At 35.8% G+C, this 12,935-nt stretch overlaps 12 non-coding genes across 12 annotated transcripts; all 12 read left to right on the top strand.

The window, feature by feature from the left end:
• The first annotated feature begins 426 nt into the window (after positions 1-426).
• Positions 427-512, top strand: Trnad-guc (transfer RNA aspartic acid (anticodon GUC)). Its single transcript is given in 2 exon segments — positions 427-463; positions 477-512. It is a non-coding gene; the product is annotated as a tRNA-Asp (tRNA).
• Positions 513-4,868: 4,356 nt separating this feature from the next.
• On the top strand, positions 4,869-4,954 carry Trnay-gua (transfer RNA tyrosine (anticodon GUA)). Its single transcript is given in 2 exon segments — positions 4,869-4,905; positions 4,919-4,954. It is a non-coding gene; the product is annotated as a tRNA-Tyr (tRNA).
• Positions 4,955-6,903: 1,949 nt separating this feature from the next.
• On the top strand, positions 6,904-6,989 carry Trnay-gua (transfer RNA tyrosine (anticodon GUA)). Its single transcript is given in 2 exon segments — positions 6,904-6,940; positions 6,954-6,989. It is a non-coding gene; the product is annotated as a tRNA-Tyr (tRNA).
• A 735-nt stretch (positions 6,990-7,724) lies between these two features.
• Positions 7,725-7,810, top strand: Trnay-gua (transfer RNA tyrosine (anticodon GUA)). Its single transcript is given in 2 exon segments — positions 7,725-7,761; positions 7,775-7,810. It is a non-coding gene; the product is annotated as a tRNA-Tyr (tRNA).
• Positions 7,811-8,544: 734 nt separating this feature from the next.
• Positions 8,545-8,630, top strand: Trnay-gua (transfer RNA tyrosine (anticodon GUA)). Its single transcript is given in 2 exon segments — positions 8,545-8,581; positions 8,595-8,630. It is a non-coding gene; the product is annotated as a tRNA-Tyr (tRNA).
• A 275-nt stretch (positions 8,631-8,905) lies between these two features.
• Positions 8,906-8,991, top strand: Trnay-gua (transfer RNA tyrosine (anticodon GUA)). Its single transcript is given in 2 exon segments — positions 8,906-8,942; positions 8,956-8,991. It is a non-coding gene; the product is annotated as a tRNA-Tyr (tRNA).
• A 325-nt stretch (positions 8,992-9,316) lies between these two features.
• On the top strand, positions 9,317-9,402 carry Trnac-gca (transfer RNA cysteine (anticodon GCA)). Its single transcript is given in 2 exon segments — positions 9,317-9,353; positions 9,367-9,402. It is a non-coding gene; the product is annotated as a tRNA-Cys (tRNA).
• Positions 9,403-9,727: 325 nt separating this feature from the next.
• On the top strand, positions 9,728-9,813 carry Trnay-gua (transfer RNA tyrosine (anticodon GUA)). The gene is given in 2 exon segments: positions 9,728-9,764; positions 9,778-9,813. It is a non-coding gene; the product is annotated as a tRNA-Tyr (tRNA).
• A 730-nt stretch (positions 9,814-10,543) lies between these two features.
• On the top strand, positions 10,544-10,629 carry Trnac-gca (transfer RNA cysteine (anticodon GCA)). Its single transcript is given in 2 exon segments — positions 10,544-10,580; positions 10,594-10,629. It is a non-coding gene; the product is annotated as a tRNA-Cys (tRNA).
• Positions 10,630-11,360: 731 nt separating this feature from the next.
• Positions 11,361-11,446, top strand: Trnas-gga (transfer RNA serine (anticodon GGA)). The gene is given in 2 exon segments: positions 11,361-11,397; positions 11,411-11,446. It is a non-coding gene; the product is annotated as a tRNA-Ser (tRNA).
• A 323-nt stretch (positions 11,447-11,769) lies between these two features.
• Trnay-gua (transfer RNA tyrosine (anticodon GUA)) lies at positions 11,770-11,855 on the top strand. The gene is given in 2 exon segments: positions 11,770-11,806; positions 11,820-11,855. It is a non-coding gene; the product is annotated as a tRNA-Tyr (tRNA).
• Positions 11,856-12,586: 731 nt separating this feature from the next.
• On the top strand, positions 12,587-12,672 carry Trnay-gua (transfer RNA tyrosine (anticodon GUA)). The gene is given in 2 exon segments: positions 12,587-12,623; positions 12,637-12,672. It is a non-coding gene; the product is annotated as a tRNA-Tyr (tRNA).
• The last annotated feature ends 263 nt before the right edge of the window (positions 12,673-12,935 follow it).

Below are 12,935 nucleotides of genomic sequence, written 5' to 3'. Positions count from 1 at the left end.
AGATCAAAGCGACACCTTCACCGATAGCTCAGTTGGTAAAGCGGATGACTGTAGAGTTGAAGCTAAAATCCTTAGGTCCCTGGTTCAAATCCCGTTCAGTGGAGCTAATTTTACATATCTACTTTGGTTTTTTTTAAATTTGTTGTATTCTCATGGACTCCTTAAAATAATTTGTTTCGGAAGCAAAATATTTAGTTTACCTTGTTAACATCAGTGTCTACATTTAAAACTGAACATTTGTTAACATCTATCTTAAAGCACGAGTTAAATTCAAAAACGTAGTCTGATGCTAAACACTCAGTTCAAGCTAATCAACGATTCTTTTTTGAATCGTTGTTCTGTGAAAAAAGATATGAAAGTAAAAGTGACATTAGGGGAAAACTGTCTAGGGTGCGGCAAAAGATACCTTAGAACAAAGAGCTATAACCACTGATAGCTCAGTTGGTAGAACGAACGACTGTCGAGTTGAAGCTGAAATCCTTAGGTCCTTGGTTCGAGTCCGGGTCAGTGGAGCTAAATTCAGATATCTACTTTGGTTTTTTTCTAATTTCTTGTATTCCCATGGACCACTAAAATAATTTGTTTCGGAAGCAAAATACTTAATTTACATTGTTAACATTAATGTCTACATTTAACACTCAACATTTGTTAACATTTACCTTCAAGTACGAAATAAATTCAAAAACGTAGTCTGATGCTAAATACTCCGTTTAAGCTAAACAATGATTCTTTTTTGATTCGTTGTTCTGTGAAAAAATATATGGAAGTTAAAGTGACATTAGGGGAAAACTGTTTAGGGTGTGGCAACAGATGACTTAAAACAAAGAGGTATACCAACCGATAGCTCGGTTGGTAGAGCGGAGGACTGTAGAGTTGAAGCTGAAATCCTTAGGTACTTGGTTCAAATCCGGGTCGGTGGAGCTAAAGTTATATACCTAGTTTGGTTTTTTTTAAGTTCGTTGTCTTCTTATGGACCCCTTAATTAATTTGTTTCGGAAGCGAAATATTAATTTTACCTTGTTACCATCATTGTCTACATTTGAAACTCCACGTTTGTTAACATTTATCTTTAAAAACGAGTTAAATTCTAAATTCGAAAACGTTGTCTGATGCTAAACTCTCTGCTTTAGCTAAACAATGATTATTTTTATCTGGGTTCTTTTAGGAAAAATGATACGGAGTTTTAAGTGACAGTAGTAAAAAACTGTCTATAGTGCGCCAAAAGATAACTGAGAACAATGAGATATACTCACCGATAGCTCAGTTGATATAGCGGACGAATGTAGAGTTGAAGCTGAAATCTTTAGGTCCCTGGTTCGAGTTGTGGTCGATGGAGGTAATTTTATATATCTACTTTGGTTTTAAGTTTGTTGTCTTCTCATGGACCCCTAAAGCAATTTGTGTCGGAAGCATAAAATTTAGTTTACGTTGTTAACAACAACGTCTACAATTAACAATTAACATTTTTTAACTTTTATCTTCGAGTACGAGTTAATTCAAAAACGTAGTCTGATGTTAAACTGTCCACTTTAGCGAAACAATCATTTTTTTGCTTCGCTGTTTTGGGGGAAATGATATGGAGGTCAAAGTGACAGTAGGGGAAAATTGTTTAGAGTGCGGAAAAAGATAACTTAGAATAAAGAAGTATACCCACCGATAGTTGAGTTGGTAGAGCGGAGGACTGTGGAGTTGAAGCTGAAATCCTTAAGTCCGGGTCAGTGAAGCTAATTTTATTTTTCAACTTTGGTCTTTTAAATTTGTTGTATTCTCGTGGACCCCTAAAATAATTTGTTTTGGAAGCAAATTATTTAGCTTACCTTGTGAACAAAATTGTCTACATTTAACACTCAACATTTGTTAACATTTATCTTTAAGTACGAGTTAAATTCAAAAACGTATTCTACTTCTTAACTCTCCACTTTAGCTAAACAATGATTCTTTTTTGATTCGTTGCTTTGGGGAAAATGATATGGAGGTTGAAGTGACAGTAGGAGAAAACTGTCTAGAGTGCGACAAAGGATAACTTAGAACAAAGAAGTATACCCACCGATAGCTCAGTTGGTAGAGCGGGAGACTGTAGTTGTGAAGCTGAAATCCTTAAGTCCCTGGTTCGAGTCCGAGTCGGTGGAGCTGATTTTATATAACTATTTTTGTTTTTTTAAGTTTGTTGTCATCTCAGGTAACCCTAAAATAATTTGTTTGGAAGCAAAGTATTTAGTTTACCTAGTTAAACTCAATGTCTACATTTAACACTCAACATTTATTAACATGTATCTTTAAGTACGAGTTAAATTCAAAAACGTATTCTGATGCTAAACGCTTTAGCTAAACAATGATTACTTATATCTGGGTTCTTTTAGGAAAAATGATATGGAGCTTAAAGTGACATTAGTAGAACATTGTCTAGAGTGCTCGAAAAGATATCTTAGAACAAAGAGGAAAACTCACCGATAGCTCAGTTGGTAGACCGGAGGAATGTAGAGTTGAAGCTGAAATCCTTAGGTCCGTGCTTCAAAGCCGGGTCGGTGGAGCTAAAGTTATATACCTAGTTTGGTTTTTTTTAAGTTTGTTGTCTTCTCATGGACCCCTTAATTAATTTGTTTCGGAAGCAAAATATTAAGTTTACCTTGTTACCATCATTGTCTACATTTGACACTCCACGTTTGTTAACATTTATCTTTAAAAACGAGTTAAATTCTAAATTCGAAAACGTTGTCTGATGTTAAACTCTCCGCTTTAGCTAAACAATGATTATTTTTCGCTGCGTTCTTTTAGGAAAAATGGTATGGAGGTTAAAGTGACAGTAGTGGAAAACTGTCTAGAGAGGGGTAAAAGATAACTTAGCACCAAGAGGTAAACCCACCGATAGTTCAATTGGTAGAGAGGAAGACTGTAGAGTAGTAGCTGAAATCCTTAGGTCCCTCGTTCGAATCCGGGTCGGTGGAGCTAATTTAATATATCTACTTTGGTGTAATAAATTTGTTGTCTTCTCGCGGACCCCTAAAATAATTTATTTCGGAAGCAAAATATTTAGTTTACCTTGTTAACATCATTGCCTACATTTAACACTCAACATTTATTAAAATTTATCTTTGAGTACGAGTTAAATTAAAAACGTATTCTGATGCTAAACTCTCCGCTTTAGCTAAACAATGATTCTTTTTTTGCTTCGTTGTTTTGGGAAAAATGATATCGAGATTTAAATAACAGTAGGCGGAAAACTGTCTAGAGTGCGACAAAAGATAATTTAGAACAAAGAAGTATACCCACCGATAGATGAGTTGGTAGAGCGGAGGACTGTAGAGTTGAAGCTGAAATTCGTAGGTCCCTGGTCCGAGTCCGGATCGGTGGAGCTAATTTGATATATCTATTTTCGTTTTTTTAAATTTGTTGTCATCTCAGGGAACCCTAAAATAATTTGTTTTGGAAGCAAAGTATTTAGTTTACCTTGTTAACCTCAAGGGCTACATTTAACACTCAACCTTTCTTAACTTTTATCTTTAAGTACGAATTAAATTCAAAACGTATTCTGATGCAAAACTCTCCGCTTTAGCTAAACAATGATTCGTTTTTGCGTCGTTGCTTTAGGAAAAATGATATCGAGGTCAAAGTGACAGTAGGGGGAAAACTGTCTAGAGTGCGAGAAAAGTTAACTTAGAACAAAGAAGTATAGCCACCGATAGCTTAGTTGGTAGAGCGGAGGACTGTAGAGTTGAAGCTGAAAGCCTTAGGTCCCTGGTTCGAGTTCAGTTCGGTGGAGCTGATTTTAAATATCTACTTCCGTTTTTTTTAATTTGTTGTCATCTCAGGGACCCCTAAAATAATTTGTTTTGGACGCAAATATTTAGTTTACCATGTTAACCTCAATGTCTACATTTAACACTCAACTTTTATCTTTATGACGAGTTAAAATCAAAAACGTATTCTGATGCTAAACTCTCCGCTTTAGCTAAACGATTTTTTTTCGCTGCGTTCTTTTAGGAAAAATGATATGGAGATTTAAGTAACAGTAGGCGGAAAACTGTCTAGAGTGCGACAAAAGATAATTTAGAACAAAGAAGTATACCCACCGATAGATGAGTTGGTAGAGCGGAGGACTGTAGAGTTGAAGCTGAAATTCTTAGGTCCCTGGTCCGAGTCCGGATCGGTGGAGCTAATTTTATATATCTATTGTCGTTTTTTTTAAATTTGTTGTCACCTCAGGGAACCCTAAAATAAATTGTTTCGGAAGCAAATATTTAGTTTACCATGTTAACCTCAATGTCTAAATTTAACACTCAACATTTGTTAACTTTTATCTTTAAGACGAGTTAAATTCAAAAACGTATTCTGATGCTAAACTCCCTGCTTTAGCTAAACAATGATTCCTTTTTGCTGCATTGTTTTAGGAAAAATTACATGGAGGTCAAAAGGACTATAGGGTGGAAAACTGTCTAGAGTGCAATAAAAGATAACTTAGAAAAAAGAAGTATACTCACCGATAGCTCAGTTGGTAGAGCGGAGGACTGTAGAGTTGAAGCTGAGATCCTTAGGTCACTGGTCCGAGTCCGGATCGGTGGAGCAAATTTTGTATATCTATTTTCGTTTTTTTTTAAATTTGTTGTTATCTCAGGGAACCCTAAAACAATTTTTTTTAGTTTACCTTGTTAACATCAAGGGCTACATTTAACACTCAACATTTGTTAACTTTTATCTTTCAGACGAGTTAAATTCAAAAACGTATTCTGATGCTAAACTCTCCCCTTTTGCTAAACAATGATTATTTTTTGCTTCGCTGTTTTGGGAAAAATGATATGGGGATTTAAATAACAGTAGGCGGAATACTGTCTAGAGTGCGACAGAAGATAACTCAGAACAAAGAACTCTACCCACCGATATTTCAGTTGGTAGAGAGGAGGACCGTAGAGTAGAAGCAAAAATTCTTAGGTCCCTGGTTCGAGTCCGGGTCGGTGGAGCTAATTTTATATATCTACTTTCGTTTTTTAAAATTTGTCATCTCAGGGAAACCTAAAATAATTTGTTTTGGAAGCGAAGTATTTAGTTTACCTTGTTAACCTCAAGGGCTACATTTAACACTCAACATTTGTTAACTTTTATCTTTAAGACGAGTTAAATTCAAAAACGTATTCTGATTCTAAACTCTCCGGTTTAGCTAAACAATGATTCTTTTTTGCGTCGCTTTTTTGGGAAAAATGATACGGAGATTTAAGTAACAGTAGGCGGAAAACTGTCTAGAGTGCGACAAAAGATAACTCAAAACAAAGAAGTATACCCACCGATAGTTAAGTTGGTAGAGAGGAGGACTGTAGAGTAGAAGCAAAAATCCTTAGGTCCCTGGTAGGAGTCCGGGTCGGTGAAGCTAATTTTATATATCTACTTTCGTTTTTTTTAACTTTGTTGTCATCTCAGGGAACCCTAAAATAATTTGTTTCGGAAGCGAAGTATTTAGTTTAGCTTGTTAACCTCAAGGGCTACATTTAACACTCAACATTTGTTAACTTTTATCTTTAAGTACGAATTAAATTCAAAAACGTATTCTGATGCTAAACTCTCGGCTTTAGCTAAACAATGATTCTTTTTTGCTGCGTTGTTTTAGGACAAATGATATGGAGGTCAACAGGAAAGTAGGGGGAAAACTGTCTAGAGTGAGACAAAAGATAACTTAGAACAAAGAACTATACCTACTGATAGCTCAGTTGGTAGAGCGGAGGACTGTAGAGTTGAGGCTGAAAGACTTAGGTCCCTGGTTGGAGTCCGGGTCAGTGGAGCTAATTTTATATATCTACTTTCGTTTTTTAAAATTTGTCATCTCAGGGAAACCTAAAATAATTTGTTTTGGAAGCGAAGTATTTAGTTTACCTTGTTAACCTCAAGGGCTACATTTAACACTCAACATTTGTTAACTTTTATCTTTAAGACGAGTTAAATTCAAAAACGTATTCTGACTCTAAACTCTCCGGTTTAGCTAAACAATGATTCTTTTTTGCTTCGCTGTTTTGGGAAAAATGATACGGAGATTTAAGTAACAGTAGGCGGAAAACTGTCTAGAGTGCGACAAAAGATAACTCAAAACAAAGAAGTATACCCACCGATAGTTAAGTTGGTAGAGAGGAGGACTGTAGAGTAGAAGCAAAAATCCTTAGGTCCCTGGTTGGAGTCCGGGTCGGTGAAGCTAATTTTATATATCTACTTTCGTTTTTTTAACTTTGTTGTCATCTCAGGGAACCCTAAAATAATTTGTTTCGGAAGCGAAGTATTTAGTTTACCTTGTTAACCTCAAGGGCTACATTTAACACTCAACATTTGTTAACTTTTATCTTTAAGTACGAATTAAATTCAAAAACGTATTCTGATGCTAAACTCTCGGCTTTAGCTAAACAATGATTCTTTTTTGCTGCGTTGTTTTAGGAAAAATGATATGGAGGTCAAAAGGAAAGTAGGGGGAAAACTGTCTAGAGTGCGACAAAAGATAACTCAAAACAAAGAAGTATACCCACCGATAGTTCAGTTGGTAGAGAGGAGGACTGTAGAGTAGACGCAAAAATCCTTAGGTCCCTGGTTGGAGTCCGGGTCGGTGGAGCTAATTTTATATATCTACTTTCGTTTTTTTTTTAATTTGTTGTCATCTCAGGGAACCCTAAAATAATTTGTTTCGGAAGCGAAGTATTTAGTTTACCTTGTTAACCTCAAGGGCTACATTTAACACTCAACATTTGTTCACTTTTATCTTTAAGTACGAATTAAATTCAAAAACGTATTCTGAAGCTAAACTCTCGGCTTTAGCTAAACAATGATTCTTTTTTGCTGCGTTGTTTTAGGAAAAATGATATGGAGGTCAAAAGGAAAGTAGGGCGAAAACTGTCTAGAGTGAGACAAAAGATAATTTAGAACAAAGATGTATACCTACCGATAGCTCAGTTGGTAGAGCGGAGGACTGTAGAGTTGAAGCTGAAATCCTTAGGTCCCTGGTTGGAGTCCGGGTCGGTGGAGCTAATTTTATATATCTACTTTTGTTTTTTTTTTCAAATTTGTTGTCATCTCAGGGAACCCTAAAATAATTTGTTTTGGAAGCGAAGTATTTAGTTTACCTTGTTAACCTCAAGGGCTACATTTAACACTCAACATTTGTTCACTTTTATCTTTAAGTACGAATTAAATTCAAAAACGTATTCTGAAGCTAAACTCTCGGCTTTAGCTAAACAATGATTCTTTTTTGCTGCGTTGTTTTAGGAAAAATGATATGGAGGTCAAAAGGAAAGTAGGGCGAAAACTGTCTAGAGTGAGACAAAAGATAATTTAGAACAAAGAAGTATACTCACCGATAGCTCAGTTGGTAGAGCGGAGGATTGTAGAGTTGAAGCTGAAATAATTAGGTTTCTGGTTCGAGTTCGGGTCGGTGGAGCTAATTTTATATATCTACTTTCGTTTTTTAAAACTTGTTGTCATCTCAGGGAACCCTAAAATAATTTGTTTTGGAAGCGAAGTATTTAGCTTACCTTGTTAACTTCAAGGTCTACAATTAACACTCAACATTTGTTAACTTTTATCTTTAAGTACGAATTAAATTCCAAAACGTTTTCTGATGCTAAACTCTCTGCTTTAGCTAAAAAATGATTCCTTTTTGCTGCGTTGTTTTAGGAAAAATTATATGGAGGTCAAAAGGACAGTAGGGGGGAAAACTGTCTAGAGTGCGACAAAAGATAACATAGAACAGAGAAGTATACCCACCGATAGATCAGTTGGTAGAGCGGAGTACTGTAGAGTTGAAGATGAAATCCTTAGGTCCCTGGTTCGAGTCCGGGTCGGTGGAGCTAATTTTATATATCTACTGTCGTTTTTTTTTAAAGTTGTTGTCATCTCAGGGAACCCTAAATTAATTTATTTCGGAAGCAAAATATTTAGTTTACCTTGTTAACATCATTGTCTACATTTCACACTCAACATTTGTTAACATTTATTTTTGAGTACGAGTTAAATTCAAAAACGTATTCTGATGCTAAACTCTCCGCCTTAGCTAAACAATGATTGTTTTTTGCTTCGCTGTTTTGGGAAAATTGATATGGATATTTAAGTAACAGTAGGCGGAATACTGTCTAGAGTGCGACAAAAGATAACTCAGAACAAAGAAGTATACCCACCGATAGTTCAGTTGGTAGAGCGGAGGACTGCAGAGTTGAAGCTGAAATCCTGAAGTCCCTGGTTCGAGTGCGGGTCGGTGGAGCTAATTTTATATATCTACTTTTGTTTTTTTTAAAATTTGTTGTCATCTCAGGGAACCCTAAATTAATTTGTTTCGGAAGCGAAGTATTTAGTTTACCCTGTTAACCTCAAGGGCTACATTTAACACTCAACATTTGTTAACTTTTATCTTCAAGTACGAATTAAATTCAAAAACGTATTCTGAAGCTAAACTCTCGGCTTTAGCTAAACAATGATTCTTTTTTGCTGCGTTGTTTTAGGAAAAATGATATGGAGGTCAAAAGGAAAGTAGGGCGAAAACTGTCTAGAGTGAGACAAAAGATAATTTAGAACAAAGAAGTATACCTACCGATAGCTCAGTTGGTAGAGCGGAGGACTGTAGAGTTGAAGCTGAAATCCTTAGGTCCCTGGTTGGAGTCCGGGTCGGTGGAGCTAATTTTATATATCTACTTTTGTTTTTTTTTCAAATTTGTTGTCATCTCAGGGAACCCTAAAATAATTTGTTTTGGAAGCGAAGTATTTAGTTTACCTTGTTAACCTCAAAGGCTACATTTAACACTCAACATTTGTTAACTTTTATCTTTAATACGAATTAAATTCAAAAACGTGGAGGTTATATGGAGAAATTATATGGAGGTCAAAAGGACTATAGGGTGGAAAACTGTCTAGAGTGCAATAAAAGATAACTTAGAAAAAAGAAGTATACTCACCGATAGCTCAGTTGGTAGAGCGGAGGATTGTAGAGTTGAAGATGAAATCCTTAGGTCCCTGGTTCGAGTCCGGGTCGGTGGAGCTAATTTTATATATCTACTGTCGTTTTTTTTTTAAAGTTGTTGTCATCTCAGGGAACCCTAAATTAATTTATTTCGGAAGCAAAATATTTAGTTTACCTTGTTAACATCATTGTCTACATTTCACACTCAACATTTGTTAACATTTATTTTTGAGTACGAGTTAAATTCAAAAACGTATTCTGATGCTAAACTCTCCGCCTTAGCTAAACAATGATTGTTTTTTGCTTCGCTGTTTTGGGAAAATTGATATGGATATTTAAGTAACAGTAGGCGGAATACTGTCTAGAGTGCGACAAAAGATAACTCAGAACAAAGAAGTATACCCACCGATAGTTCAGTTGGTAGAGCGGAGGACTGCAGAGTTGAAGCTGAAATCCTGAAGTCCCTGGTTCGAGTCCGGGTCGGTGGAGCTAATTTTATATATCTACTTTTGTTTTTTTTTCAAATTTGTTGTCATCTCAGGGAACCCTAAAATAATTTGTTTTGGAAGCGAAGTATTTAGCTTACCTTGTTAACCTCAAGGTCTACAATTAACACTCAACATTTGTTAACTTTTATCTTTAAGACGAGTTAAATTCAAAAACGTATTCTGATGCTAAACTCTCTGCTTTAGCTTAAAAATGATTCCTTTTTGCTGCGTTGTTTTAGGAAAAATTATATGGAGGTCAAAAGGACAGTAGGGGGGAAAACTGTCTAGAGTGCGACAAAAGATAACTTAGAACAGAGAAGTATACCCACCGATAGATCAGTTGGTAGAGCGGAGTACTGTAGAGTTGAAGATGAAATCCTTAGGTCCCTGGTTCGAGTCCGGGTCGGTGGAGCTAATTTTATATATCTACTTTCGTTTTTCAAAATTTGTTGTCAACTCAGGGAACCCTAAAAAAAATTGTTTTGGAAGCGAAGTATTTAGTTTACCTTGTTAACCTCAAGGGCTACATTTAACACTCAACATTTGTTAACTTTTATCTTTAAGACGAGTTAAATTCAAAAACGTATTCTGATGCTAAACTCTCCGCCTTAGCTAAACAATGATTCTTTTTTGCTTCGCTGTTTTGGGAAAATTGATATGGATATTTAAGTAACAGTAGGCGGAATACTGTCTAGAGTGCGACAAAAGATAACTCAGAACAAAGAAGTATACTCACCGATAGTTCAGTTGGTAGAGAGGAGGACTGTAGAGTAGAAGCAAAAATCCTTAGGTCCCTGGTTGGAGTCCGGGTCGGTGCAGCTAATTTTATATATCAACTTCCGTTTTTTTTAAATTTGTTGTAGTCTAAGGGACCCCTAAAATAATTTATTTCGGAAGCAAAATATTTAGTTTACCTTGTTAACATCATTGTATACATTTAACACTCAACATTTGTTAATATTTATTTTTGAGTACGAGTTAAATTCAAAAACGTATTCTGATGCTAAACTCTCCGCTTTAGCTAAACAATGATCCTTTTTCGCTTCGTTGTTTTGGGAAAAATGATATGGAGATTTAAGTAACAGTAGGCGGAAAACTGTCTAGAGTGCAATAAAAGATAACTAAGAACAAAGAAGTATATACACCGATAGCTCAATTGGTAGAGCGGAGGACTGCAGAGTTGAAGCTGAAATACTTAGGTCCCTGGTTCGAGTCCGGGTCGGTGGAGCTAATTTTATATATCTACTTTCTTTTTCTTTAATTTGTTGTCATCTCAGGGAACCATAAAATATTTTGTTTTGGAAGCGAAGTATTTAGTTTACCTTGTTAACCTCAAGGGCTACATTTAACACTCAACATTTGTTAACTTTTGTCTTTAAGTACGAATTAAATTGAATAACGTATTCTGATGCTAAACTCTCTGCTTTAGCTAAACAATGATTCCTTTTTGCTGCGTTGTTTTAGAAAAAATTATATGGAGGTCAAAAGGACAGTAGGGGGAAAACTGTCTAGAGTGAGACAAAAGATAACTTAGAACAAAGAACAATACCCACAGATAGCTCAGTTGGTAGAGCGGAGGACTGTAGAGTTGAAGCTGAAATCCTGAACTCCCTGGTTCGAGTCCGGGTCGGTGGAACTAATTTTTTATATCTACTTTCGTTTTTTTTAAAGTTGTTGTCATCTCAGGGAAGCCTAAATTAATTTGTTTCGGAAGCGAAGTATTTAGTTTACCTTGTTAACCTCATGGGCTACATTTAACACTCAACATTTGTTAACTTTTATCTTTAAGTACGATTTAAATTCAAAAACGTATACTGATGCTAAACTCTCCGCTTTAGCTAAACAATGATTCTTTTTTGCTGCGTTGTTTTAGGAAAAATGATATGGAGGTCAAAAGGAAAGTAGGGGGAAAACTGTCTAGAGTGAGACAAAAGATAACTTAGAACAAAGAACAATACCCAGCGATAGCTCAGTTGGTAGAGCGGAGGACTGGAGGGTTGAAGCTGAAATCCTGAAGTCCCTGGTTCGAGTCCGGGTCGGTGGAGCTAATTTTTTATATCTGCTTTCGTTTTTTTTAAAGTTGTTGTCATCTCAGGGAACCCTAAATTAATTTGTTTCTGAAGCGAAGTATTTAGTTTACCTTGTTAACCTCATGGGCTACATTTAACACTCAACATTTGTTAACTTTTATCTTTAAGTACGATTTAAATTCAAAAACGTATACTGATGCTAAACTCTCCGCTTTAGCTAAACAATGATTCTTTCTTGCTGCGTTGTTTTAGGAAAAATGATATGGAGGTCAAAAGGAAAGTAGGGGGAAAACTGTCTAGAGTGAGACAAAAGATAACTTAGAACAAAGAACAATACCCACCGATAGCTCAGTTGGTAGAGCGGAGGACTGTAGAGTTGAAGCTGAAATCCTGAAGTCCCTGGTTCGAGTCCGGGTCGGTGGAGCTAATTTTTTATATCTACTTTCGTTTTTTTTAAAGTTGTTGTCATCTCAGGGAACCCTAAATTAATTTATTTCGGAAGCAAAATATTTAGTTTACCTTGTTAACATCATTGTCTACATTTCACACTCAACATTTGTTAACATTTATTTTTGAGTACGAGTTAAATTCAAAAACGTATTCTGATGCTAAACTCTCCGCTTTAGCTAAACAATGATTCTTTTTCGCTTCTTTGTTTTGGGAAAAATGATATGGAGATTAAGTAACAGTAGGCGGAAAACTGTCTAGAGTGCAATAAAAGATAACTAAGAACAAGGAAGTAAACACACCGATAGCTCAGTTGGTAGTATGGAGGACTGTAGAGTTGAAGCTGAAATCCTTAGGTCCCTGGTTCGAGTCCTGTTCGGTGGAGCTAATTTTATATATCTACTTCCCTTTTTTTTAAATTTGTTGTCATCTCAGGGAACCCTAAAATATTTTGTTTTGGAAGCGAAGTATTTAGTTTACCTTGTTAACCTCAAGGGCTACATTTAACACTCAACATTTGTTAACTTTTGTCTTTAAGTACGAATTAAATTCAAAAACGTATTCTGATGCTAAACTCTCTGCTTTAGCTAAACAATGATTCCTTTTTGCTGCGTTGTTTTAGGAAAAATTATATGGAGGTCAAAAGGACAGTAGGGGGAAAACTGTCTAGAGTGCGACAAAAAATAACTTAGAACAAAGAAGAATACCCACTGATAGCTCAGTTGGTAGAGCGGAGGACTGTAGAGTTGAAGCTGAAATCCTTAGGTCCCTGGTTCGAGTCCTGGTCGGTGGAGCTAATTTTATATATCTACTTCCCTTTTTTTAAATTTGTTGTCATCTCAGGGAACCCTAAATTAATTTGTTTCGGAAGCGAAGTATTTAGTTTACCTTGTTAACCTCATGGGCTACATTTAACACTCAACATTTGTTAACTTTTATCTTTAAGTACGATTTAAATTCAAAAACGTATACTGATGCTAAACTCTCCGCTTTAGCTAAACAATGATTCTTTTTTGCTGCGTTGTTTTAGGAAAAATGATATGGAGGTCAAAAGGA

This window comes from Convolutriloba macropyga, chromosome 11 (genome assembly GCF_964194025.1).
Source record: "Convolutriloba macropyga chromosome 11, txConMacr16.3, whole genome shotgun sequence".
NCBI lineage: Eukaryota > Metazoa > Xenacoelomorpha > Acoela > Convolutidae > Convolutriloba > Convolutriloba macropyga.
This window is presented reverse-complemented; position numbering and strand designations above follow the sequence as displayed.